Source organism: Panthera onca, chromosome A3 (genome assembly GCF_046562875.1).
Source record: "Panthera onca isolate mPanOnc1 chromosome A3, mPanOnc1 haplotype 2, whole genome shotgun sequence".
Taxonomy (NCBI): Eukaryota; Metazoa; Chordata; class Mammalia; order Carnivora; family Felidae; genus Panthera; species Panthera onca.
Genome location: NC_138341.1, coordinates 87101101 through 87118513, shown reverse-complemented (window position 1 = coordinate 87118513; position 17413 = coordinate 87101101).

The window sequence follows — 17413 nt, the reverse complement described above, 5'->3', positions numbered from 1 at the left end:
ATCTCCATGAATAGAATCTTGGGGTGATTTCCAAGGCTACTTGGTACAAGTATGGAAATCAGGACAAGCACATGTTTGGAGAAATTATTTAGTGCAGAGTTCCCTTAAAGGGTCAGGACTTAGGACAGATACATGATGAAAACTGTTTCTTTTTTAAGCTTATTTATTTTGAAAGAGAGAGCATGGAAGTGGGGGGGGGGGAGAGAGAGAGAGAGAGACAGAGAGAGAGAGAGAGAGAGAAAGAGAGAGAGAGAGAGAGAGAGAGAGAGAATCCCAAGCAGGCTCCACACTGCCAGGGCTCAAACCCATAAACTGTGAGATTATGATCTGAGCCAAAGTTGGATGCTTAACTGACTGAACCACCCAGGTGCTCCACATGATGAAAATTCTGTAAGACACATTTAAGGTCCAAGTTCTCCTTCAGCAAGATAATAATAGTTTGAACACTTACCTGTAGCTTAGAGATGTAGGTCAGTGCACATTTTACATTCTAATTTAAAATGTCTGATTTTTAGTTTCCTAACTGGTAAAACAAGAATGTCAGAATACTCATCACTTAGGGATTCCTGGAGAAAGAAGTAGTTTTTCACTGTGGGTCACCAGTATGATGTTTTAGTATCCCTTCCTTAGTATAATTATATTTATATTTAGCATAAATATAGTCAATATATACCATATAACTATATAGCTATATACAATTTATATACTATATACCTATATAGTTAGTATATACTAAAGTTAGTATGAACTAACATGCTAATATAAATATCTAACTTATGAATAAGCATTACTTAGTTTCTGCAAAGAAGATAGAGTGCACATTTCCTAATTTCTAGCATGTTTCCATACAAATACCTTCCCCTTATATTTCCATCCTTATTAACCTCATTTAATATCCTCAATTTCCTTATTCTACTGCTTCTCCTTTATATGTTACACTCACACCTTCTGATAAGCACACATCTCTAGGATTCCATTTTGCCTTTCTTATTTTACATAGCCTTTTTAGCATCCTCAAATATAGATTCACCATATTTGTGATTCACAGAGATTAATTTTTCATGTGCATCTTAATAGCACTGAGTAAAATTCCCATTTCCAAAGTAGCTTTGTTTAATTTCCTTCCTCTTCAAATCTACTGTTTAACTCAACTATTATTAATTCAGCATTACTGTGTGCCAGAGACAGGGTATAAATTGGTGGGTGAATAGATGCAGCCCCCATCTCCCTAGAGCTGACAGTCAGAGGAGAAAGATAAGCAGTAAATGACTAAGCAAACAGGAAGTTCATTGAGATAAGTGCTTTGGAGAAAATGAACAATGCAGAGATGAACAGGCTGGAGTGGGGATGGCCAAGGGAGCCATTTCTCAGTATATTCATACAAGAAGACACTGAAAGGATGTGAAGGAGTCAGCCATACAAAAGCCAAATTTAAATGTATGCAGGGCAGCCATATCAGCCCGTATGAAAACTTTGGTGTAGAAAAGACAGATCTTTTTAAAAAAACTCTCTATTGTGTCAGAATTTGATGGGAAAGTTGGAAGAAGGGAGATATGAAGCAACAACTAAGATGTGAGAAGTTACATCTCCTTGGACTTTGTCTCTATATCTACACCAAGATGATAGAGTCATATATACATTTATAGCCTGACCATGTCTTGGTTCAAGACCTGCATCTTTTTTTTTAACTTTTTTTAAAGAAAGAGAGAAAGAGAGCTGCACAAGCAGAGGAGAGCAGCAGAGGGAGAGAGAAGGAGCATCTTAGGCAGGCCCCACATTCAGCGTGGAGCCCAACATGGGACTTGATCTCAGGACCTTGAGATCATGACCTGAGCCTGAATCATAAGTCAGACGTTTAACCCATTGAGCCACCCAGGCATCCCCAAGACCTGTATCTTTCCCTAATGTTCCACAGCTGAAAATCAGCCTGTCCTAATATGAGTTCACCATCTTCCAGATTCACTACAAGCCAACTCTCCCTCCAGTTTTCTCTTGCATAAAAGCACTACTGCCATAAATAAAAAGCATCCAATCAAGACACTTCATTTATTACTGACTTTACTTCTGTTAGTTGTCTACACCCAAGTTGGCACCAGTTCTACTATTTTTACTCCTAAACACCTTAGGAACTGACACCATTTTCTCCACCTGCACTTCCTCTGTCTTGGTTCTGGTTATCATCAGCTATCATGTGGGCCATTGTAAGTAATGTACAAGCTGGTCTCATCCTCCATGTCTTTCTACTTCAATCTGTTGTCCTCATATTATCACCAGGGAAATCTGGTGGCATCATGTTGCTGCATAAGATCACTCCTTAGAAGGACATGCAAAGTACCTTACAAGTCTTCCAATCTACCTTCTCAGCATCATTTCCCTCCCCTGGAATACACTTTATGCTCATGCACATTGTACTTTTCTGTGGCCTGGACATATTTCTGTCTTTAATGTTACCATTCCTTTGTATAAACTCTTCTGTTTCAATGATCTGTGTTTTATTGCTCTGCCAGATGAGTGCCTATTCTTCTTTAAAGACCCAGCTGAAATGTTTCTTCCTCTGTAAATTCTGTTTTTGTCTCTCCACTATCATCAGTGAGAATTCATTTCCCCCTCATCCATACTCATACTCTATCTTATTTATGAATTCAGTTTTCTTGACTGAATCTTTCCTTATAGACTGTATAGTTCTAGAAAGCAGTGCCAACGTGCATTAATTTTTTATGCCAACAATTAAAATAGCATCTTATCTGAAACAAAAATTAATATGTATTTAGTAGATTAATAACAAAGAATTAGGTTGTCTATAGGAAGTAGAAGTTTACTGGAAGATCCCCTCACAAACTGTTATCCAGGCAGAAGTCAGCCATTTCCCAACACCATCATTTTGTCCCTTATAACCTTAGCAAATGTTGAGGCTCCTTGCCACTCAGTCTGCTCAAGGAGTTGCATGATGCAAAGAAGCACAGTACAGAAGCACAAAAACAATAAAATGGCATCTATGCTATCCTCTACCTGAATCTCTTAGAGGAAAATGAAAGGGATTTAGTTCATAACGGAGGTACATTTCTCAAATCCCATGCCTCTCCTTCCCAAACATCCTTACCTTGGTCTTCCACATCTTCAAACCATTTCTATCCATTTAAAAATATTTATTCCACTTGAAACACCTGCCTCCTTCCTTTAAGCCTATTTGGTATAGAACAATTTTGCCTTTTTGATACCTACCATGCATACCCCTTTTTGTCCCATCTTCTCCTGATTCTAAATTGCATGTAATCTGGAAACCAAACTAGCAACAACTTTGCATTATATGAACAAGGAGAACTCACAAAACACATTTGCCCAATTTAAATATCCCTTAAGCATTGCAAACTAAGATAGGTGTTTACTTGTCTGAGTATAATTTGATGTTTTTAGAATAAAATTGAATGAAATTCCAAATTAGAGAAGGGTAAAATTCATAACACGTGTTGAATCTGATTGCTCTGCAAAATGGGGGATAATATATATTTTTTAATTGTTTGACCAATTCTATTCCTTATCCTAGATTTATGTCATCTCACATAAACACTGGATGGCAAGGTTTTAGTTATTTTTCTCTAATATGACTCATAATTTTGAAGAGAAGTTTCCGTGGACATTCATTTTCCCTTGCAGTAGGAGGGTGGATACAATCACTGGATGTGGCTTTTTACTTGCCTTATTTATTTTTCCTTTTCTCTTTCTTTTGTTAACGAGTGGAAAGCAGAAATCAGGGACTTTTTCTTTCTAATGTTTGGCTAAGTCCTCATCATAAAATTCCTTTCATATAGCAGGTCATTTAACAAAACAGCAGGCAGACACTTAAAATCAGTTGATAATTGCTTTCAGCTTTAGTGACTCACCCCACCAGGAAGTGTTCTTTGTTGTTTAGATTTTAATTTTTGATTGTTCAAGCTGGCCTAAATGCTTAGAGGTGAGCATAAGAAATCTGGCAGCATGTAGCATGTGTCGTTTGAAGCCATCTGTTTGCGTGGAATAAAAGATAACTCTTCAGGTGTCACTTTCATCACTGTTGATAGGCAGGATAGCATTTATTCTCCCCAGTCATCTCTTCTCATTGCATTTTCCATCAGTTTCCCCATTCAGTGGATGATCCAATTAATGTCAGGGATGGAGGGTTTGACAGCTTGCCAACACAGGTGTGCCGTGACTGTTCTACTTCGTTCTTATTTTTCTTTCTATCTAAAGAAAGGGAACGAGCACATTCTCAATCACAGGGTAAAGAATCTGCCAGCATATTTCTGATGACTTTTTTTTGGAAAAACAGTAAAGAACAGTACTTTATTTCATAGAAAGGCAAATATTCATTTACCACTTTACTATTTTATCCAAAATTATACTCACTAATCAATTTAATTATAAACATGCACTAAGTGTATATCATTTTTTTAACAAATGTATGTTGTACCAAGGATCAAAGATAAATAAGACCTATCTTCTGACATCAAATGGCTCATTGATCAGTGAAGAGAGAACTCCATAAATAACATGTAAACAAACAGAAATGGAGACATATAACAGAAATCATAACAAAAGTACTAGAGCAAAATGCGTATGGTATGCTATGGAGGCAAGAAAAAGGGAGGCATATGTTCTTTGAAGGCTCACAAGAAAAGGTTGTGTGGTGGAGCTGACATACAACATGACTGTGGAAGAGAAAATGTGTTTAGGCACAGAAGATAAAAAAAAAGGGAAAGGAAAAAGAAAAAAAGTAGCTTGGGCAACACTCAGAGACACACAAAGGCATAACACACCAGTGGCAGGGATTATTTTATTGTCTTCTAGGGAGAGGAAGCAGGGAGACCATGAACTAGCATGAGCTAATGGTGATGATTCTATGTCATGGTAAGCAATTTTGTTCTTATATTGAAGGCAATGGAGAACCACCAAAGGTTTTTGCAACACTATCTGAAGAATTCTAACTTAGTAGGGGAGAGAATGCAAATGAAGTGAGCTCTAGTAATGGATATTTGGGAACATGGAGCCCAATAATGAGATACGTCATCAGTTGATTGTACAAAATATTTATTGAGTGCCTCCTATGTGCCTGATGCTAGTGGTAACAAATGAACTTGACAGTTACCTCCCCTGAGAAACTCACAGCTCAGCAGAGGAAGCTAAGCATGTAAATATGAGTATAACATAACTTGGTAAAATTCTTATTTGAGTTCTGAAAATAATGCTGAATATAAAGCCACTGTGTGCTATGAAGTTCCTGAGAAATGTAATAGAAGAGATAATTTTTTAATGTTCCATGTCAAATAGAAGTTTTCAAATGTAAAAGCATGGGGATGGAGGATGTGGAATTGGAAGTTACAGTTCAGCCAAAATGTACAAAATGAGTAATTAAGTCCAGGGAGTGTGTCTTGAGAAATAAGAACCTGGCACCCATAACCAGGATGGGGAAGAATAGATTTGGAATGAGGAAAGAAAGGTGCTGTCTTTAGTCTGGAGCATATTGAAATTGAACTGACAGGAGACAGTCAAGCATCACTATCTAATAAGTATCTGGAAATGTGAGTCTGGAGTTCAAGGGAAAGGAGAAAAACTGAATATATTTATTTGGGGTTCAGTATCATATAAGTGGTAGAGTCACAGAAAAGTATGAGGTCAAGTAAGGAAAATGTGCATGGTAGAAACAGAAGAGAATTCTAAGAAAAAGCAGCAGCTGTAGGTGAGGAATACTTGGAGAGAAGAAAGACATGAGAAAGCATGTCACCAAGGCCAAAGAAGAGAGCGTTTGAAAAGTGGGCTGAGCAATTAATTTGCAGTTGGTCACAGACCACTCCAGAAAAATCAGTTCTACAAGATTGAAAGCACAGGATATTGGATTTTAATGGCAACTTTAAATAGAGAACCTTTTTCAACAGAGTGAAGCAAAATATATAGTAATGTTTCAAGAAGTTTCTTGGTGAAGGAAAGAGAAATAAGGGTAATCACTGAAGGGGTCATGTTTTAAAGAGGGAACTTTTGGTGGAGATATTTGACTATTTTAGGAACAGCAGAAGTGTGTAGAAAGGGAAAAAATGAACATTCATCAGAGAGGAACATAATGATGAAATGAGGCCTGGAGGTCATGAGTAGACATTATCTATCACAGGAGTGTCAATCTTTGTCTCTTTCCTGAGGTAGGTGTGAGGATGTAAACATGAGTCATTTGTACCAAAGTGTAGCTTTTAATAATGGGAAACCACAGAAGGTAGCAGTTCATAGCTAGTAGCTCCATTTTTTTTTTTCTGTAACATATGAGAGAAAGTTACGAGAACGAAAATGTTGGATTAAAAGTCTAGAATGAAGGACAATGCTGATAACTGGAAACATTCACTTGACTATGGTCAAAAGCAGACTAGAGTACAGTAAAAGTCAACCAACCAAAGCAACTAATTAATCAATGAGCCAACCAACCAACCAACCAAACATCTGTAGTGAGATGTTTATATAAGGAGAGAGAGCACAATTTCCAAAGCCAACCAACAACACTTTACTCCCTGACCTGTCCCTGAAACTTTTATCTTTAGGACTTTGGACAAGTAACAGCCTTTCCAAGTTTTTTCCATATGCAGCATGAGAATAATAATATGAGATAATGTATGTAACTCTCTTGGAATTGAAACAATCTCTTAAAATTATCTTCTAATTTTTTTAGGACTTATGAAATAGGTGGAAATCTTTAACAATAGTGAGAAGACAGGAGTGAGAAAGAGCAATTATGACCATTAAACATAAAACTGAGGGATTATCTTAGCGTAAATCTTCAAACATATGCACATTTTTCTCCTGTTCTTTAGAAAGGATAAAAAAGTGATGAGCAACAATTTTTCATTGTCAGTAAAAAGAATAAAAATAATAATAAAATGATTACAGCAGTAAATTTTAGTGTTAGATACAAAAAAAAGAGAATTTCCTAAGAGTAAAAATATATCCCACAAAATTTATAAAATTCATATCAATGTTTTGGCAACTGCGACATGGCAAAGAAGCAAATGGGCCACAATTTTTACATGTGTCCTTTAAGAGTTAACTGAATTATGAAGAGAGTAACAGAAGGAACTAGATGGAAAAGAATACTCACTGGAGATGAATCCTTAGGTTCTGATCATCTTTTCTGGGTCTTGACATACATTTTTATGATGGATATTGTTGATTTTTGAATAGTCAAAATTGTCAGTATGCCTGTTAATACAATCTTTTCATTACTGATTTAGATATCACCATACAAAAAACTTATGGTTAAGGGTATATATACCAATCACCCATCTAGATTGTTAATTCTTGAAGACAAGGCATGCCTTTTGTACTTCACATCTGCCATTGTAAATAGTTGCTCAAAATAATCTATCAATCCATATTTGTTGAATGCATGGGTGGATCAAATAATCAATGAATTAATTAAGCACTATAAAATATTATTAAGGTGAATGATTTTTATGTGTACTTTCCATGATGTGTGTATAAATGCACAAGGCAAAATGAGGATTTCAATGAATCTAAGATTTTATCATTTGTTAATTAGAGATGATTTCCAGTGTTATCTATCTAGGGTAGTGAAATATCAAAATCCTTTTTTTTTTTTTTTTTTTTGTCCTCAGGAGTACATTTGGAATTTGAGCCATTCAAGATATCTTTGTGCCAAAAAAAGAAAAAAAAAGAAAAAAAGGAAATTATCAATTTTCTCAATGTTTTCCTGGTTTGCCAAACAGAATGTAAGAAATTATGCCATTACTAAAGCTATATAAGAAACTAAATGACTCACCTAATGCATATTAATCTTGCTTTTTTAACCTTTTTCTACTAAGTGTTTGAAGTGCAAGTTCTATTTTGTCAATAAATGGTACCTGTTACCCTGAGGAGTTACTGACATATGAACAGTTTAAAACATTTTTTCCAGAGGTATGAAAAATTTGTTGAATGAGTCTATACCTAAAAAATCCTAGGAAGAAGCCTGGAAGTTTTCTGCTTCTCTCATCACTGAAATGCAGCTAATTCAACACCAAACCATCTTGCAAACCTAGAAAATTGATCTGAGGATTAACACGATAATCTGTATAATTTAAGTCACAAAATTTGGCAAGTACTTGGTGCAGAGAGGTGAATTGGGGGAGAGAGAAGCTGCAGAGGGTAGGGAGCTGCTTTTGCTGCAGAGAGAGGATGGAGACAGGGGGGAGAGTACAGGAAAAGCACTCCCTCTGAAAGCATCTGGAGAGAAAGAGAAAGAGTAGAAATACCTATAAGGGATTGAACAACAAAGGGTAGAAGGAGAAAGGAGAGACTGTAAATACCATTAGAACTCTACAAACATGGGAGCACAGAGACTGAAACTCTGCAGCTCCATACCTGGCAGAGCTCTCATGGGAAAGGTGAATCCTCAGGAGCAGACAGCAAGATCCTAAGGTGCTTGGGCTACATGAGGAGAGGCAGTTCTGCTGGTGAGAGGACATTTGGTAGAGGCCATGTGGCCTCCCCATAGGCAAAGGTCCCAGTGGGCCCCTGAGAACAGCCACATTTGCTGGTGTTAGGACAAGGACGTTAGGGGGCAGTGAACCCTGGTGCCAGATGTGTGTTGTGATTTACCATAATCCCTGAAATGCTGATGCTACGCGATCACACAAAGTTTTTCTGGGATGGGCTGGCACCTAGCGGCAATCTTGGTCATCTGCAGCAGCGTGATTGCCAGAACATTCCTGGGGGTGAGCCAACACCTGGCCATTGCTCTGTGAGAATCTCCCCCAGAGGGTCAGAATGGGTCAAAGCTGAAGGGCCCTCAGAAGTAAGGGGTTTGGAAACACAGCCCCATCTGAGATAAAATTTGGGAGGGATGTGCTGCCTGGCAGGCTGACAGCTTTATCCCAGACAACTTAGAAGCAGGGAGCAGACGGAAGCTGGAGACAAAGGAGGGGGGCTTGATTGCCAGTTGGCGAGAGCACAGAGTTCTGATGTTAGAGACTGGGTAGCTGGGTGACACCATTTTCATCTCTTATGCACATGCACATGCACATACACATGTAGACGTGTCACAACAATCCACTCCAGTAATCTAAGCAGCGCCCTCTAGTGGAGAATGGAGCTGTTACACAAAGTGCAATTCAACTGCACCAACTGCACTCTAGAGGAACATCACAAGTCTCTCCACCTGCTTAGTTTACAGACTATAAAGTGCTTCATAGTATGACTTCTAGGGGAAACTGGATGTAATTTCAATTGTATTTCATTTTGTTTGCTGGTCCATCTATTCAATTTTTTTCTTTTTCTTTTTCTTTTATTTTCTTATTGTTGAATACAGAAAGAGAAAAATTATTTTTATTTTCTGTTTTATAAGAAAGATTTTTCTTTAATTTTTTCCACTATATTTTTTGTAAATTTTTAAATTCCATTTACTTTAATCATTTTATTTTATTCTATTTTTATGTAATTATTTTTTAAAATTTTCAAACATTTTCCTATTTTTACCATTTTTTAAATTTTCTTTCCCTTTTTTGTCTATTCTACCAAACTTCTTTCAACAACCAGACCAAAACACACGTAGGATCTAGCATCCTTTCTTTGATATTTTTGTGTTGTTTTAAATTTTTTAATATTAATTTTTTATTTTATTAATTCTTTTTCTTCTTCTAAAATGTCAAAACGAAGGAATTCACCCCAAAGGAAAGAACAGGAAGAAATGACAGCCAGGAACTTAACATAGATACAAACAAGATGTCTGAGCCAGCATTTAGAATCACAATAATAAGAATACTAGCTGGGGTTGTGGAAAAATACAGATTTTGTTCCTTTAGAGATAGAAGTAAAATTAGAACAATATTCAAAATGCTGTAACTGAGAAGCAATCTCAAATGAATGCCACAGTGGCAAAGATAGATGAAGCAGAGAAGCAAATCAGTGCTATAGAGGACAAACTTATAGGGAATAATGAAGCATAAAAAAAGGAGGGAAACTAAGGCAAAAGAGCTCAATATAAGAATTAAAGAACTCAGTGTCTCATTGAAAAGGAATAACATCTGAATCATAGGGATCCCAGAGGATGAAGTGAGAAAAAGGGGTAGAAATTTTATGTGAGCAAATCATAGTGGAAAACTTTCCTAACCTGGGGTAAGACACAGACATCAAAATCCAGGATCACAGAGACTCCCATTATATTAAAAAAAAATCAACAAGTCATATCACAGTCAAATTCACAAAATACACAGACAAGGAAAGAATAATAAAAGCAGTAAAGGAGAAAAAAGTTCTTAACCTACAAGGGAAGATAGATCTGGTTTGAAGCAGACTTATCCACAGAAACATAGCAAGCCAGAAAGGAGTGGCAGGATATATTCAATGTGCTGAATTGGAAAAATATGCAGCCAAGAATTCTTTATCCATCAAGGTTGTCATTCAAAATAGAAGAAGAGATAGAGTTTCCCAGACAAACAAAAGTTGGAAGAGTCTGGTACCACTAAATCAGTCCTGCAGGAAATTTTAAGGGGGACTCTGAGGCGAGGAAAGAAAACAAAACAAAAAAGACCAAAAACAACAAAGACTAGAAAGGACACAGAACACCACCAGAAACTCCAACTCTACATGCAACACAATGGCAATAACTTCATATCTTGCAGTACTCATTCCAAATGTCAACGGACTAAACGCTGCAATCAAAAGATGTAGGGTAACAGAAAGGATAAGAAACCAAGATCCATCTATATGCTTTTTACATATCTTACCAACTTAGACCTAAAGACACCTTCAGATTGAAAGTAAGAGGATGGAGAAATATCTATCATGCTAGTGATCGCCAAAAGAAAGCCAGAGTAGCCATACTTATATCAAACAATCTAACTTTAAAATAAAGACTGTCACAAGAGATGAAGAAGGGCATTTTATCATAATTAAGGGATCTATCCACCAACACCTAACAATTATAAACATGCACGCTCCAAATGTGGAAACACCCAAATATATAAATCGATTAATAACAAACATAAGGAAACTCATTGATAATAATACCAAAATAGTAGGGGACTTCAACAACCCACTTACAGCAATGGGCAGGTCATCTAAACAGAAAATCAACAAGGAAACAATTTCTTTGAATAACACACTGGATCAGAAGGACTTAACAGATATATTTAGAACATTTCATCCTGAAGCAGCAGAATACACATTCTTCTCAAATGCACATGGAACATTATCTGGAATAGATCACATACTGGGACACAAATCAGCCCTCAACAATTAAAAAATGTTAAAATAATATTGTGCATATTTTCAGACCACAAATATGAAACTTGAAATCAACCACAAGAAAAAATTTGGAAAGACAAGAAATACTTGGAGTCTAAAGAGCAGCCTACTAAAGAATGAATGGGCTAACCAAGAGGTTAAAGAGGAAATTAAAAAAACACTTGGAAGCGAATGAAAATGATAACACGCAGTCCAAAACCTCTTGGACACAGTAAAGGCAGGCATAAAAGGGAAATATATAACAATCCAGGCATTCCTAAAGAAGGAAGAAAGGTCTCAGGTATAAACCTAAACTTATACCTTAAGAAGCTGGAAAAAGACCAGAAAAAAAAAAAAAAAACAATCCAGCAGAATATGAGAGATAGTAAAGATTAGAGTAGAAATCAATGCTATTGAAATAAAAAACAAAACAACAAGATAAACCAACCATAAAACAGTAGAACAGATCAATGAATCCAGGAGCTGGTTCTTTTAAAGAATTAAGAAAATTGATAACTGCTAGCCAGTTTGACCAAAAGAAAGAGGAAAGGACCCAAATATATACAATCAAGAATGAAACAGAAGAGATCACAAACAACACTGCAGATACAAACAATCATAAGAGAATATTAGGAGCAAATATATGCCAATAAATTGGGCCATCTGGAAGAAATGGACAAATTTCTAGGAACATGTAAACTACCAAAACTGAAACAAGAAGGGATAGAAAATTTGAACAGACCCATAACCAGTAAAGAAATTGAATTAGTAATCAAAAATCTCCCAAAAAACAATAGTCCAGGGCTTGCTGGCTTTCCAGGGAATTTTACCAAACATTTAAAGAAGAGTTAACACCTATTCTCTTGAAGCTGTTCCAAACAATAGAAATGGAAGATAAACATCAAAAGTCATTCTACAAGACCAGCATTATCTTGATTCCAGAACCAAAGATGCCATTAAAATGGAGAACTATATACCAATTGCCCTGATGAACATGAATGCAAAATTCCTCAACAAGATACTAGTCAACTGGATCCAACAATACATTCAAAGAGTTAGTCACCACAACCAAGTTAACAATTCATTAACACATTAACAACTCAAGGAACAACAGATGTTGTCAAGGATGTGGAGAAAGAGGATCTCTTTTGCACTGCTGATGGGAATGCAAACTGGTGCAGCCATTCTGGAAAACAGTACTGAATTTCCCCAAAAAGGTAAAAATAGAACTACCCTAAGAGCCAGCAATTGCACTACTAGGTTTTTATCCAAAGAATAGAGGGATGCTGTTCCGAAGAGGCACATGCATCCCAATGTTTGTAACAGCACTATTGACCATAGCCAAAGTATGGAAAGAGCCCAAATGTCCATCAACAGATGAATGGATAAAGAAGATGTGGTAGATATATATACAATGGAGTATTATTTGGCCACAAAAAAGAATTAAATCTTGCCTTGCATCAACATGGATGGAACTAGAGGGTATTATGCTAAGGGAAATTAGTCAGTCAGACAAACACAAATATCATATGACTTCACTCATATGTGGAATTTAAGATACAAAACAGATGAATATAAGGGAAGGGAAGCACAAATGATATAAAAACAGGGATGGAGACAAAAACATAAAAGACTCTTAAATATACAGAACAAACTGAGGTTTTCTGGAAGGGTTGTGGGTGGGGTGATGGGCTAAATGGGAAAGGGGCATTAAGGAAGACACTGTTGGGATGAGCCCTGGGTGTTATATATAGGGGATGAATCACTGGAATCTACTCCTGAAATCATTAATTCACTTAATGCTAATTAACTTGGATGTAATTTTTGTAAAAATTCGAATACAAAGAACATATTGTCAGTTTGAAATTGGAACTTGCTTAAGCCAACTCTGCTAGGGGAAGGATCAATAATGCTTCTCTGTGTGTACAAAATCTGTGTGAAAAACAACAACAGAAAGTCACTTAAAAATTTCCATAATATTCCTTCTTAATGACAGGATTTTGTCATTAATGTTTTTTTCAAATGAAGAAGTAAACATAATAATTGCATCTCATATGAATAGCCAACCAGCACCAGAACACCAGAGTCATTATCTAAATGTATTTTGCATCGACTTGCCAGACGATTTGCAATGACTCTAAGGATCATGAATTCTAACTCTGTTAAAATCCAAGGTAATAAACACAGCCTCTGAAGGTGGTCGTCAGACTGCCGTGGGGTGTGTTTATGCCTTGAGAAGAAATGCGATTAGCAATTTCTAAGGTACAGATGAAAAAACAAATCCCAAAATCAAATGTATTAAAACCCTTGAACCTTGTGGAAATGTTAGTTTCAAGTCAGTGGTGTTCTGATGGTTTGGTAAAGGGAAAAGCTTGAATACAATTTTTTGCCTTCAGTACTCAGATACCTCAGTATTACTGAATATGTATTGTCAGTATCTAGGATAGGAGTCATTTTCTGCATGAAAATCTCTTATTCATCTTCAAAGTAAATTGGTCATCTAGAGGACACTTGAAGCTGAGCTGTTCCCTTGGGAAGAAAGCTACCAATATGGTGACATGCTTTCTGATTTTGGTCTCATTTAGTTCAGATATACTATTTATTATAAATAATAACACTCTACATTTCTGTATTGAACACTTTATATTAGAAAACACTATCACATACATTATTATAGTGGACCCTAACAACAGTTTCTGCTGTTTTATACTCCATGTAACATGTAACAAAAGTTTAGAAGTGAAGTACATAGTGCAAAATAAGAGAACTGGTTAAGTATGAGATTAGCATCTCATCAGAAACATATGGAGACCTAAAGAATCTATAGGATATTTTCCTTCTTTGGTGAAATTTATTTGCTTTACTTGTGCGACTTGAAGACCAAGTAGCACCAGCCTTAAGTAAAAGGAAGAGAGGCTGAGCTTGCCTTTTTTTTTTTTTAATGTTTATTTATTTTTGATAGAGAGAAAGAGAGAGAGAGAGAGAGAGTAGGGGAGGGGCAGAGAGAGAGGAAGACACAGAATCCAAAGCAGGCTCCAGCCTCTGAGCTGTCAGCCTACAGCCCAACGTGGTGCTTGAAGTCACAAACCATGAGATCGTTATCCGAGCCGAAGTAGAATGTTTAACCAGCTGAGCCATCCAGGTGCCCCGAACTTGCCTTTTAAACCTCCCTAGTAGTTTCTCTGCTTTGACAAGCCATTAATTCAGCCAAAACATGGGTATCAAGAGCCCACTGATGTGCCAGATCCTGGATTAGATCACTCACCATTCTCCCTTGCACTAATCTCACCAACCCAACAGTTCCATTCAGCTGGTGGCTGGATTCTCATTCACCCAGACCTTTCCCCAGTGCATCCATGTGTTAAGCAACTTGAAGTGAGAAGCGTAAGAGCTATCAAAACCTCCTTATGAACACTGCTTCTATGTATCACTTATTAGCTCTTGAGTTATGCACACTTATTTAATATCTCTGGGTTATTTATTCTTGATTTGGTAATGCTCATTTTTTAAATGCTTGAATTTTTTGCATCAATCTTTTTGATTTCTTAAAATTATCATAATGCAACATTTTTAGATGTTTACTTCTTTATTTTGAGAGAGAGAGAGCTCACAAATAGGGGAGGGGAAGAGAGAAGGATAGAGAGAATCTCAAGCAGGCTCTGTGCTCACAGAGCAGAGCCCCATGCAGGGCTCGATCTCATGAGTAATGAGATTGTGACCTGAGCCAATATCAAGAGTCAGATGCTTAATACCTGAGGCACCCAGGCACCCCTATATTGCAGCATTTTTATAAATAGAAGAGAATAACATAGCAAAGCACTTGTGAGATAATAGAAAACATAAATTGTGGGCACCTGGGTTGTTCAGTTGGTTAAGCTTCCGACTATTGATTACAGCTCAGGTCATGATCCCAGGGTTGTAGGATCGAGCCCTGCATTGGACCCTGAGATGAGTGTGGGGCTTGCTTAAGATTCTCTCTCTCTCTCTCTCTGCCCTTCTCACCCACTCATGCTCTTTCTCTCTCAAAAAAAAAAAAAAAAACATAAATTGGTGTCTACCCCCGGTTCTTGTCACAGATTTCCTGAAACTCTTGTGATTTTCTTTTAAAAAAATCTTTTATGTTTTATTTTACATTTGAGAATGAGAGAGAGAGAGAGAGAGAGAGAGAGAGAAAGAGAGAGAGAAAGAGAGAGAGAGAGAGAGAGAGGGGAGAGAGAGAGAGAGAGAGAGAGAGAGAATGTGAGCAGAGGAAGGGCAGAGATACAGAGACAAAATCTGAAGCAGGTTCCAGGCTCCGACCTGTCAACACAGAGCCCGATGAGGAGCTTGAAATCACAAGCAGTAAGACCATGACCTGAGCTGAAGTCAGATGCTTACCCTACTGAGCCACACAAGTGCACCTAAATCCTTGTGATTTTCTAATTGATAAGAGCACTAAGGATATCTTGTTTTCTAATATTTTGTCTCTGACACTCATTCCTAATACAAGCCTCCTAAAACCCTTGTAATTTCCTGGCTGATGAGACTCTTGTTCTAATGAAGCCACTCTAGGTGAGCTTCTGGATAATTCCTGGATGGTGGCTGGTCCCTGAAAAGACCAAGCCATAATTAGAATCTTGGGATCCTCAGTCCCACTCCATCCCCTGTTTTCTTCAGAAGTGAGAAGGACTGGAAACATAATGAATAATTGACTATTCAGTCAATTATCACAACAAATAATGTGATGAAGCTTTCATAAAAATCCCAAAAGTATGGGGTTTAGAAAACTTCCAGTTTGGTAAACAGAGTTTTGTTCCAGGAAGGTGATATATCCCAAATTCACGAGGACAGAAGCTCCTGTTCTTGGGTCCCTCCCACACTTCACCTTATATATCCCTTTATCTGGGTGTTCATCTGTACTCTTTATCATATCTTTTAATGAAATGGGTCAATGTGTTTCCCTGACTTCTATGAACCACTCTCACAAATTAATCAAACCCAAGGGCAGGGTCATGTGAACTTCTGATTCATGGCTGATTTTCTCATAAGGCCAGGTGACAACTGGACTTGCCATTGACATCTGCAGGAGATGGAGGGTAGCAGTCTTGTGGGACTGAGCCCTTATCCTGTGGGATCTGATGCTGCCTCCATATAGTGTAAGAATTGAATCAAATTTAGTTAAGCCATAGGACTCTGCACTGGTGCAAAATTGTTTATTGTGGGAAAACCATCCCACACATTTGGTGACCAGAAGTGCCAGAAGTGGAAGAGTTCTGTGTAAAAGTAAAGGAGACACCCAGGAGGAAGAGGGTGGTTTCTCAATATATCACCAAACCACAGTGCACCCTTTCTTGCTCCCTGCTACTACAGTGAGATGAAAGCAGGCAATAATCCCCAACCAAAGATAAACAGCTGATAAGGATCACGAGAGGGACCTTCTTTCATTTTAGAAAGGAATGAATCTTGAAACCTCCAAAGCTTTAGCCCCATTTTAGTAGAATTTTATTCTTCTTGGCAGGGATAGGGCCTCTGGTAGTATCATTCATTCCTACTGAAAAGCTCATGATAGATGACTACTCTGTCAGGCTTTGGGCTAAAGAAGAATAAGATATGGTCCCTACCTTTGAAGAGTTTATTACAGGAGTTTATCATTTGCTTACCATAGGGCATGGTCACCCATGGGTTCTCCAGCCCTACCATCTGGTCTTTTCTCCTGGAACACTCTCCCAATGTGCTCTCTGACTTAGTGAGGGCCATCCTTTAATGATCACCTGAGAATACATGTAAAAATATTCTATAATAGTTGCTTACGGGATGTAACTCCCATCCTTCTACCTGCTACCCCAGAGCATGGCGTAATTTAATTACCGTCACTCATGTGAGCTTTGCACACCTTCTTACATGCAGGTGCTGTCAGCTTAGCCCTGTTACAGACTCATTCCTTCCTCACAACACCTTGTATAGTGCTGCCCACCCTCACCCCTCACCACCAAGCATGCAATTATGTTGAATTAAGTTGAATTGGGCCACAGAAAAATGTATAATATTTAGAAATATTTCAGACATATCCAATAGGAAAAACTGTTAAACACTGAGACTGATACTCAAATTAGGTCACAGAATCGAGTCCCCTTGATAAGAATCCATCTTGAAGTGATTAAGGCATGGTATTGTTACTGAAACCCAAGACTGGCTACCT